The sequence below is a fragment of the Brachyhypopomus gauderio genome, unplaced genomic scaffold, assembly GCF_052324685.1.
Source record: "Brachyhypopomus gauderio isolate BG-103 unplaced genomic scaffold, BGAUD_0.2 sc43, whole genome shotgun sequence".
In the NCBI taxonomy this organism is placed as follows: domain Eukaryota; kingdom Metazoa; phylum Chordata; class Actinopteri; order Gymnotiformes; family Hypopomidae; genus Brachyhypopomus; species Brachyhypopomus gauderio.
This window is the reverse complement of record NW_027506869.1, coordinates 343,635-355,916: the sequence shown is the minus strand read 5'-3', so window position 1 is coordinate 355,916 and position 12,282 is coordinate 343,635.

Here is a 12,282-nt window from a genome sequence, read left to right as displayed (position 1 = left end):
ATTGCAGAGGTCCTGAAGAAGGGTTAACACTGCAAATATTGACTTGCTGCATTAACTCATTCTAACAGTCAATAAAAGCTTTTGTTACTCATAACATGATTGCAATTATATTTCTGTATGTGACAAACATCTGACAAACGCACATAAAAACCAGAGGGCAGCAGATCATGTAAAAATATAATATAGACCGTTCACACTCGTACATAGACTTGTGTGGATTTCTTACTGAAACCTGAGTGTTGTGTTCCAATTTATGACTCAGAAGAACCACGCAGTATGAAAGCAAGTTAACTTTTAATGTAACGTAAAATGCAGTACAGATGTTTCTTTTACTCCACTCGCCAGCTCTACTTCACTTCTTCTCTCTGAACTCTCCCACCACTGGCTCCCCCTAGTGGTTATCCCCAGACACCACACTGGGGTGCGGCTGACTCCTCCTGTGACACGCCCCCCTATAAATATGCAAATTCATTTAAATTTGCCCTGCACCGGAGGAGTTTCCTCTCTGATCCATCACAAACCATGACTAAACAGAGAAAGAAGGGGAACTAAAAGGCAGCTCACGCTTTTAAAAATTTTATTTTGCAAATTAAAAATGGTTATCAAACATTGCCCCTTCACTACATGTAGAACTATACACACAAAGAGATACATATTTACATTTTTTTTTAATTGTGTACAACTATTTACAACAGGGCAGGTGGGGTGTTTGGCTCACTGACGCCGTCACGCATCTCCACTGTCTTCCCCGCTGCTGTTTCACCCCACGAAAGCGGCTGTGGCCAAACTCTTTGGTTTTTGCCTGGCCACACCGTTTACATGTGTACTGTCCGCCTTGATGTTGGTCATAGGCAGGGTGGGAGTGCGTGGGACGCTCCGGGAGCTAGCTCATCGCGGGAGGGAGGGGTTCCGAGGCCACCGTGGGAGTGCTGGACTGGCCAACGCTCAGGTGCAGAACGTCCTGTTCCTGCTTCTTCTTCCTGGCGTTGTACCTGTAACAGAAATGCAACACAGCCTATGAGTAATCAGCCTGTATAGCCCACAGTGTCAACGAGATCAATTTCAAACCAAAAAGACTTAAACTTAAAGGGTAAACTCACCACTGGGTCAGTGTCCTCTGATTCAGCTCAAAGAGCTGTATTCTGGTCCAGGCCACGAGGCCAGGGCTGCCCAGGACTACGCCCCTGTTGACGCCGTAGTCCCTCATGATGGCAGCCCACCTGTTCACCCTGACGCCAGCGATGGTCTGCCCGCCAGGGTGAAGGCGACAAAGCGCCGGGGCAAATGGCCTCGACGAGGCGGCTCACCCTGGGCCACTGAGCAGGCCCGCTGCCTTGTCCGAGGAAGCAGCTGCAGACAGACACAGACCGAAATCAGTGACACGGATACAAGCCAAACTAGAAAATCCCGAAGGATAATGGATTACTGAATGGTCGCCTACCGCTTCAGACTCTCTGTCCCAGCGACAACAGACGTCTAGGAAAGGCTGCTTTTGGACAGTCGGTTTCTGTGACGTGGCGGGCAGACAGCACTGCCTTTGTCGCTCTCTGGCAGTTTGTCCCAGAGTGCAAGGATGCCGTCCACCCTCTGCTGTGTCACAAAAGCCATACATAGGAGATTACATACGTTAAACACACAGATATTTCCTTACTAAGAGTGGAAGCGAGGTCTTCGCTTCCTGGTCTTGTCAAACTGACCTACAGAAGCTTATTTTAAACATCCTGTTCTTTAGAAAACGGCAGGCACTTAGAATATGGGAAAGAGCAGACAATCATTTTCTCAGACACTCTTGATAATAAGCAATTTGATTAATGCTGTGACAGGCAGGGTGAGCGAAATAAAATGGAAGCGATCACGCCAAGTGTCAAGGAAAATGGAAGGTTTAATAGAAAAGTGCGCAAACCAAAAACCCGTGACTTTGATCCAAATTAAGGATATAATAACCAGCGGTCAACTGGTACAAAATACAAGACATATATAGGCAAACAAACGACCCTCAGGTGAGACGGATCACGGGCTCCGCCCACCCGAGGGACGCACACAACACAACCATACAGGACAGCTGCCGCTGTAGACGGGGGCGACCAGCAGTGGGCCCGCCGCAGGGGCGGACTGGGGAGGAAAATTGGCCCGGGAGTTCCTGACAGACTGGCCCACTATATATAAAAAATAAAGGGAACACTTAAACAAGACAATGTAACTCCAAGTCATCCACACTTCGTGTTCAGATAGGAAGCAACACTGATTGTGAATTAATTTTATCTGCTCTTGTGCAAATGGGACAACAGGTATATACATATATATATATGTGTGTGTGTGTGTATACTGTATATGAATCTATACATGGCACGTAGTGTATATGACTGCGTTTATTGTCATATGGACAATATTAATTCCAGCAATAATATGATTACAAAGCCACATAGTGGCTTTTAAATAGTCCATCATAAGACCACCAAACAAGTTGTTTTACACAAAGTGCATCCTAAAGAACGACCTACAACTCTAACGTGGGTATTTCTTCCTCTTACCTATTTGTGGTGGTTAGTTTTAATCTAAGAATATTAATAGCTTAAAAAAAACAGTGCGCAGTGCTCTGGAACCTTTAAGACCGCCACTTGCGTCCGTGTTAACCGTGTTAAGGTAATTTGTACATGGTGCCTTAGACGTTGCAGAGGCGACAGCAGTACATTTAAAATAACGTTATCTACAATTTAAACTGCTGTATGTTTTCGTAGTCCGGTCCGGATTTTCTGGGACAAACTGTTTTTTTTTCTGATCTCCGCTGCATGCCGTCAGCCCGCATCAGCTGGCCCAGTCCGCGGTCCAACTCGTTCATGTGTTTACAGGCTCAGGCCGCGGCCGCGCTGAGCAGGTTAGTCTGACTGGAGCGGGGGAGGTAATAACACCGTTAAACAGCAGCGTGACTACAGGCCGGGGCCGCAGTGCGCGGCAGTGGCTCCTCCACAGGCTGAGTTAAACCACCGGCGGCCAGCGGCCCACTAACCCATCGGCCCACCGGGGAAATCCCCGGTAGCAATGTATGCCAATCCGCCCCTGGCCCGCCGTACTGTGACAAATACTATAATGTTAGCAAAATATAAAGTGATTAATATAAGAAATTTGGTTAATACTTTAAGGCTAGTCAAATTCTATAAGGATTATAAAAAGCTGTTTGATTAGAACAGGGGTGCTCATTACGTCGGTCGATCGCGAAGGAAGTGTCGGTCGATCGCGTCACATAAAATAGTAGTAGATGAATCGCACATCTGCACTGACGGTTGTATTTTGATTGACATTCACGGTAGCCAATCTGCAATCCACTCAACAAATTACGTTCGCCACCCCCCCGCTCAACATATTACGTTCGCCACCCCCCCCCAACAAATTACGTTCGCCGCCACCCCGGTAGATCTTTCTGACTGGGTCATCTTATAAGTAGCTCGCAAGCTGAAAACTGTGGGCACCCCTGGATTAGAATATATGAGCTTTCATTCTTGAGCATTGTGGTTAAAATATACCTTAGCGTTCTTTTACAAATAAAATTCTCCAACAATACTATTAGTCATCTTGAAGAGTTATGTTAATAAAGTTGATAAACCATTTTATTTAATAAACCATCTGACCAAGCGTCCTTGGGTATATAGAAAAGGCGCTATATAAGTTGAACATTCATTCATTCATTTTACAGGGGAAAAAAGCCCAGAAATTTGTGTTTTCACAGAAGAATAAAATAATAAAAAATCGTTTTTAAATGACAAACATTTTTAACAACCAATTTACATTAGCGAAACAGCACTGTGCGCATGCTCACTACGCGGTCAACGTTTGTTGCTTAGTAAGCGATGCTAACTTCCATCTTGAAGTTTTTGATATATGATCTTTTCTTTCAAAACGGCGAAATTTGATTCTTTATCAAACTAATGGTATAAATTAAAAAGTAATCTTATTGTGATATTTATTATTTCATTTTATTATCAATATATATTTTTTCAAAGATAAATTTTTTTTTAAGTAAGAAGAGGTTTTCCCGTAGGTCAGTGGATAGCATGTTGCGCTACGAACCGATTGCCCACTCAGTGGGGGGTTCGTAATCTGACCTTGACGCTGCCGTGTACACGCCGGACCGCCAGGTAAAGTATAAGCGTAATAAGTTACTCCAGCGCCAACGTCGGCAGTTGAAAAAAGCCGTGGTGCCATATATTTTTTATTTTTTCAATTGTGATTTTTACACCCCAATCGAAATTTGTCCTCCGCTTTTAACCCATCTGTGCAGTCAGAACACACAAACACACACACTAGTGATTACTAGGGGGCTGTGGATCACACGTGCCCAGAGCGGTGGGCAGCCCTAGCCCGGCGCCCGGGGAGCAGTTGGGGTTAGGTGCCTTGCTCAAGGGTACCTCAGTCATGGCCTGTCTGGGAATCGAGCCCACAACCCTCCGGTCACAAGACCAGTTCCCTAACCGCCAGGCCATGACATGGTCCAGACCTACTGCAAAACCATCCTTTTATTTAATACTAATTGCTTTCCTTTCAACTTCATGCTTACACACTCACATCCCTTGCACAAAGGACACTAAATCTTTCACAAATTTACATTTTGCCCTTTTAACTTTACACCAGAGCTCAACAACTTTCCTTCATTTTTCCTCCTTCAACTCACCTACTTTTAAACAGCACATTGTTTTTGATGTAAAGAACCTGGAAATATGTTTATGAAAAAATATTTACAGTTACAAATTTAAATGTTACAAATTATTCATATGTAATTAATTATTGTTTGATTAATAAAAATAAGAGCTTTATTTTAACCCATGACTTAACTAGTGCTTTGTTTTGATAGTTTGACAACAGGCATGCCACTGTAAATAACTGGTTAATGTTTACTGTGTGAGAAAGGGAAATTATGCCATCAAACAACTTTGTTTGATTCTCCTTATTACACGTTCTACGCGTACACTAAGACGGGCTATGGATTGTGTTTCAGATACCTGGTATGCAGGCATCTGACTTTGCTTTGACAAAAATGGTGGGCAGTAGACTTTGCATTTAACACAATCAGTAATTAGGAAGCCCTTGCCAACCATCACTGCCATTTCTTCTGTGAGCAACTTGGCCAATCCTGACTGTTTGAATAAGTCTTTGTCACATCCAGCAGCTACAGCACTCTCTACAGCTCAAAACCATGGACATGGAGGTTATACACACACACACACACACACACACACACATACACACACATACACACACACATGAGTGTGTGTGTGTGTGTGTGTGTGTGTGTGAGTGTATAACCTCCACGTTCGTGGTTTTGAGCTGTAGAGAGTGCTGTAGCTGCTGGATGATGGAGTCTTTCTCGTTCAGCGTCCCCTGCAGGCTGGCCTCGCTCTCCTGACTGGAGCGCTGCACAGTCTTCACTGTGTTCACCAGCTGCTGCAGCTCCACGTCCTTCTCCTTCAACAGCGTGTCAAAGCTCTGGACACACACACGCACACACACAGTTAAAAAAGTAAAAAAACTCCATATTCTCAGTGTATTTCTTTTTTGCTGGAGATATGCACATGTATAAAAAACATTCACAAATGTATATACACAGCATGCATACACGCACACACACACCTTCAGCTGGTTCTCCCTCCTCAGTGCACTGTTAAGAGCCTGTGTTTTCTGAGCTAGCTCCTTCTTCAGTAGTACTGTGGCCTTAATACTGACTGGGAACACCTCACTGGGAACACCTCACTGTTCCGCCGTGATATTTGAGCTAGATATATATATACACACACACACACACACCCACACACACAAACACACCCACACACACACACCCACACACACACACACACACACACACCTACCTTCTCTTTTCTTCAGTTTCTCCTGCAGCACCTCTATGGTCTGTCTGAGCTCCAGCACCTGAGTGGGCAGAGCCTCTGACACCTTTAACTGAGCCACTGGCCCGCCTCTCTCCTGGACCTGTGTGCAACAACGATCCTTGTGCTCACATGGTCAGATTTCGGTGTAACACCGGCAAACATGAGTGGAGACGTGCTCACGTAACACTGCAGTCGGAGCCTACAATATCAGTATAATCATTAGGGATTTGGACTTACAGTATTGTTAACCTTGTAAATCCTGTAAAGCGCTTTGTGACAACATGTGTTGTGAAAAGCGCTATACAAATATATTTGATTTGATGATACCAGGTCACGTCCACCTGAACCAATCACCACCAACACTACTTTGCAGTCACTGTGAAGCATTGCCTACATTTCCCTGTTTGCATGCTAAGCTGTTCCTATCGTTTACTCTCGTGTTACTCAAGAACTGCAGAATATGTGATCTGCTGTCTGCCGTCTCACCTGCTACCACAACCACTTCTACCCCTTCCAAGTCTCATGGAGGGATGAGTTCCCCTCTACACCTCGCCACAATTTTTTTAAATAAAATACACACTGGCTATACTGAAGTTCACCTCTGACCACATGACTTCGCAGTATTAAAGCAGTATTATGTCTAAATATCTACTAAGGACAAAACTAAAGTGCTCAATGAACTAAGTTATAGTCACTACCTCACAGGATTGAAATGTCTGTTTTGTTTTTTTTTTTTTGTGACTTATCTGTGTTGGCCTCACCAAAATCGTACTCCCCTTAAAATAACCTTTGTTGAATGTAGAGATATGTGCTTCATATAGAATAGCCTACACATCCAGTTAAGTCACAAAAATTAGAGTTAACCAGATATTTCAGTCCTGTGAGGTTGTGTTGCAGGCCGTCTGATCAAGGCCAACCACAAGCTGGTGGCGCCGCCTGCCCCCTGCTGGCCACCAAGAGCAACAGCGACCTGCAGAAACAAGAGGACAAACAGCTGATGGACGTGAGTGCAGACCAGACAGAAAGGACCAATCAAAGAGCTGCACGAGGAACCTGCTAGGAGAAGGAATCAGTACACATGCTTACATAATACATACATACATAAATGTGTGTGTGTGTATGTGTGTGTGTGTGTATTCAGTTCACAGCAATGAATGACATTAGTATCACACAGGAAAGCACATCATTATGTGCTATGGATGTTAAGGGAAGAGCCATCCTGAAGTCAGATCCATCGTACTAAAAAATGAATTTCCACCTAAAGCGGCAAGGCAATCCTCCTGGTGTGGCAACGGGTAGGCGTCCTTCACCGTTCTGGAATTCAGCCAGCGAAAATCAGTGCAGATGCGGAGGTCGCCGTTCTTTTTCCAACATAGGACAAGAGGAGACGCGAACTCACTAGTCGATTTACGGATGATTGATCTCTCCTCCATCTCGTTTAATGCTACCCGCAATTTGTGATAATGGGCTGGTGGGACACGTCTGTATGGCAACCTGAAGGGTCTTTCATCCACAAGGTGTATTTTGTGGACAAAATCCGTCACTTCACCACAGTCGAGAGCTTGTCTGGAAAAGATGTCCTCGTAGCGAATCACAAGCTTGCAGATATCCAATTTGCATTGCCCTGAGACCTCACATGAATCAAGATCAATGTTTCCCAAGCCATGTTGTTTTAGTTCCTCGTGCAACGAACTGAGGTCATTTTGTGACTGGAGAATCCTTTGACTGCAAGAAGGTACCTCAGATAAATTCTTATCTGTTTGAAAGTCTTCGAGTGCCAGACATGGGTAGACATCTGTTACTTTAGCATTTCGTCTGAGTGTCACTGGTTTGTCAGTAGGATTGATAATTTTCATTGGCACCCAGCCATCACCCCAAAGAGGAGTGACGACCCGACCAACTAGGATGTTTCGTGGGGCAGTACGAGCGCTCGTAGGTTCCACCATGACTGTACTGCCTGGAAGCCCACGATATTTCTCAGGCAGTTTACCCCACACTACATGCTCATGGCCAGGGGACAGGGTAACAGCATGGTTGAGCTTGACTGATCCTACAAAATCTGGTACGGCTTCTCCCCTCCAACGTTGCATTCCAGCAAGCATAGTCAAGAAGTCATCATCATCATCAGAACTGGTATTACGCGTCCGTGAGATTAACTCCCAATACCTGTCAGTTTCTTTAAGTCCGTGGACAATGTATTTGATCACGTTTGTTCCCAAAATTAAATCATCCACTTGGCCAGGGACAACTAAGGTGGGCACAATAACATCGCATCCGTACACAGTCAATGTCAAATCACAGACACTCTTGGGAAAAGCCGTTTTCCCAAGAGCCGTTTTTCTCCGCAGCCAATGAGAACAATGTCAGGGTTGTCCTCCACGGTGCCATCCAAAGCACCTGCAGTAATGAGCATGTCCGCAACTGCATCGCTTACAGTGCAGGCCATTGAGCCAGTATCAAGCATAGCGCTTACTGTAAATCGTCCATTGATTACTACTGGAGTATAGAAAAGACTGTCTGAAGTGCTGATGTGTTGTGTGTTCTGAACCACTATCCTAGAAGTTCCAAGAAGGTTGTTTCCAAAAGCAGAGTACACACATTCAAGATCAGGGATTCCCATGAGGGTGTTGTGATTAAAGCCTACACTTCCCCTCTCCGAGTGCAGGCTGTCTCGTTTCCCGAGGGTGAGACAGACTGTCTGAGCTGTGTGTTCGCTGGGCAATTCTGTTTGGTGTGACCTGGTGCATAACATCCGAAGCACAAACGTTCAGCTCTGCAGTGTGAAAATGTAGTATGTAACTTGTCTTGACAGACACGACAAGCTTGGGTTTTGTTGTAGGCATTGCTGGCTGTATTGTGTTAAGTTTGGCGGGGGCGCTGCTCTCTACTGGTTAAAATGTCCAAAACTTTAGATAGCGTATCAGCCATGCGATCCAGACTTGGATGGATAGCAGGAGGTGGAGCTTGTGAGGGTTCTACTGAGTGCTGCCCTAGGTTTTTCAGTTCCTGAGTTAGACCATGCGAACACTCACCATGATCACAAACAGCAGCGTTGTTTTGTTTCACGTTAAAAGGTGCCTTAGCAGCAGAAACCAACTGCGCTTTTTTTTCTCTCTGGAACTCATCAATCCGTTCCTGCACCTCCTTAGCAGTCCACTGCCTAATGGGCTTGGTCTTGAACACGTAGGCAAGGCCAGGGTCAGGGCAGTTACGAATGAACATCATTGCTACTTCCTTACTAATGTCTTCCATGTGTCTGCCCTGTGTCTGAATTAAGCACTCATCTGCAATGTCTGCAGCTTTGTTAACACGAACCCAATAATCTACGGGGCACTCATTTTGTATTGGCAGTGTGCTGTAAAAATCTGCAAGTGGCATGCTAGAGTATGACAGTGAGCTGAAGTTCTGTTTCAAAATTCCATAAATTATGCCAGGCTGGCAAGTAACATCTAGTGTTGGGTCACTACGTAGAGCAATCTTAACAACGTCTCTAGCTCTGCCCCTGAGCCTACTCATTATTTCCTCTGCGTGATCGCTGCGTTGTACTTTTCTCTTCCTCAAGTATACCTGCACTGCTTCCATCCACTCACTAATGTCACATGCATCTGAACCATCCCCTCTAAACATTGGTGGGTCCTTTATGTCAGTGTTCAGGATAACATTAACCCCTGACAGGTTGAGAGATGCGTTGTCCACATTGGGAGCACAGCATGAGGAACGATCTTTTACAGGACAGGAGTGTTCATCAAACTTCCCAGAAGATAAGAGTCTAGCAGTGACAGTGTCGCCGATGTGTTTTCCCAGCTCTTCAACCATAGTTCCTAACTCTCTAACTGCATTGTCAGAATGTCTATCATTAAAAGCGTGATTAGGTGTAGAGGAACACTGGGGGCGCCTACCATCATTGTGTGTGCCAGGTATGTCGATAATGACTGAATCTTGTGCCGAGCAGCCCCCCATATCTGCAAAATGTACTGCACCCCTAGTTTCTGTCCCAGCTAGAATAGGGCTGTCTTGAAAGTGAGCCATCACAAATCGCCCAAATTAATCAAAAGAGAAAAGAAAAAAAAATCACAATCAACAAATGGAAAAGAAAGTAAAACTTTGAATCATAAATGTAAAGTCCTAATCGCAAGGTGAAAGTAGCCCATATGACGTGGTTAAATTGTCCCTTCTGTATGCGATGTCAGCAAAAATAAAAAAAATGGAAGTGTGTGGGCTGAGTCCTGGTTCTGCAAATGTGAGTGGATTACTTGGAGCACAGTTCTATCAAGCTGCAATGTCCTTGGTCCAGATGTAACACGCAGTAGAGCACGCTACTGTGGAGATGATGAAAGATGGAGTCACGGCACCATTGTAACCCCTCCGTCTTGGTCCCTCAATAAAGTGACTGCACCACAGGGTTGGTTCTGAGCTTTTTTACTGGAGTCACTGGTTTCATAAAACGGACAGAAAACAGCAGCTTATCAGTATGTTTCTCCGCTCCTAACAGCATTCTCTCAGCTCCCGAAACTAGACTGACTTCCACAATACAAATACAACATAACTCGTTCGGATTATAGACTCAGTATTCTCAGTGCAAAAATAGCTCAGGATTTTTCAGCAAAACAGTTACACAAAGCATTAACAAATAAAGGTTTACAACAATTAAAAATATTAAACGAAAATAAGGAAATACAATAGGCGTACCTGGTTTCATAAAATGGACAGAAAACAGCAGCTTATCAGTATGTTTCTCCGCTCCTAACAGCTATAAAGCACGAATGAATAAAATTAGCTTCTACATTAAACCCACATGAAAAGCTGTGCTATTTTAGTTTACTGTAGCTAAGAATGTATTCAATCCACAGGGTAAAAGAATGCCAAATTAGCTAGCTGTAGCTAGAAGGCGAATACCTTGTGACCGCATGGTTGAGTGCTAAGCTAGTTGAACCTCGAAATTAAACAGCTCACAGTACTTGACATTTTTATGGAAAAACCAAACCTGTGCTTATTTATGAAGTAAAAGTACATACAGTGTCACTTCAGTGCAGGGTTATTACTCAAAAGTACCTCAGAACACTTAAACATCCTGGAGAGTAATACTGAACCTACCATTCTCTTCCCGAAACTAGACTGAACTGGAAAATGGAGGCTAGCTGCTTTCTAGCAGAATTATACTGTCGCTGACCAGTAGATGGTGTTGTACGCCCACAAACATGTAGCTGTATTTTCTTTTCAAACTTATTTTGGCGAATTCAAAAAATAAAAATTTCAGAATTTATAAACAGAGCTTTTTTCCTCTGCTACACTAGATAACACAGATGTTAAAGCGTTAAATTGCTTCAATAATATCTAAGTATAATCATGCCCTGGAGCACTGTTCACTGAATTCCAAACACATGTTCCCATGAAGCTGAGCCAATCAGAATGAGCGCTCCAGGTCCTTCACTAACTCCGCCCCGCACTGTCTCTGCTCTTTGCAGGAGCTGGAGGAGAGCTTCCACATTAGCAGGATGGAGCTGATCGCCTTTGAATTCAATGTGCTGGTGTCTCTAGAGATGGTCCTCTACCTGCCCGAGAGCAGGTCACAACCCACTACCACCTGAGCCGTCTAGTCCCAGCCAGAGCTGACGCCCCCTTTGAGTGGGTGTGGTTTTGCAGACCGGCCTCAGGGAGGACTTCAGCACAACACTAAGTGCTTGTGGGTTATATTGAACATTTGTTCTTGCTTTTTGTGTTTGTTTTTGGGACTTTTGCGAGGGAAATTAAATGACAGTAATATTAGCTAAAGCACTTAAATCAACTCCAAACACTCAAATAATAAGAGAGATTTACCACATCCTGTGTGTGTGCACGCTAATGACACTATATGCAAGAGGACGTGCTGATGCTCCTACCTGAGGCTCACCATCTACACCAAAGAGACTGTGACTACTTGGCCGGGGAACAAGGACCTTAAACATTATCTGTAGAACCATCCTGCGCACCCGGTGCTAACGGGCCACCCAATGGAGGATGGGTTCCCTTTTGAGTCTTGGTCCTCCAAAGGTTTCTTCCTAATCCCCACCACCATAGGGAGTTTTTCCTTGCCACTGTCGCCTTGGCTTGCTCATTAGGGATCTGGACCCATACGATTGTAAAGCTGCTTTGTGACATGTGTTGTGAAAGCTATATAAATAAATTTGACTTTGACTATACAACACTCTGCCAGTGCAACGGTAAATGTTTTCGTGTTGTCCATACAAAGCATGTTATGTCATCATTTTCAAATTAATCTTTACATCAAAAGAAGTTTTGATAGTCATAATGTAATATGACAATAGGATAGTGTATTTTTTTCCCCAGGTTATTCAACCAATTGATGAGTTTTTTCTCTTCATGAACTACCTGTCATTGGGACTGATGCAAAAGGATTTGGCCCACA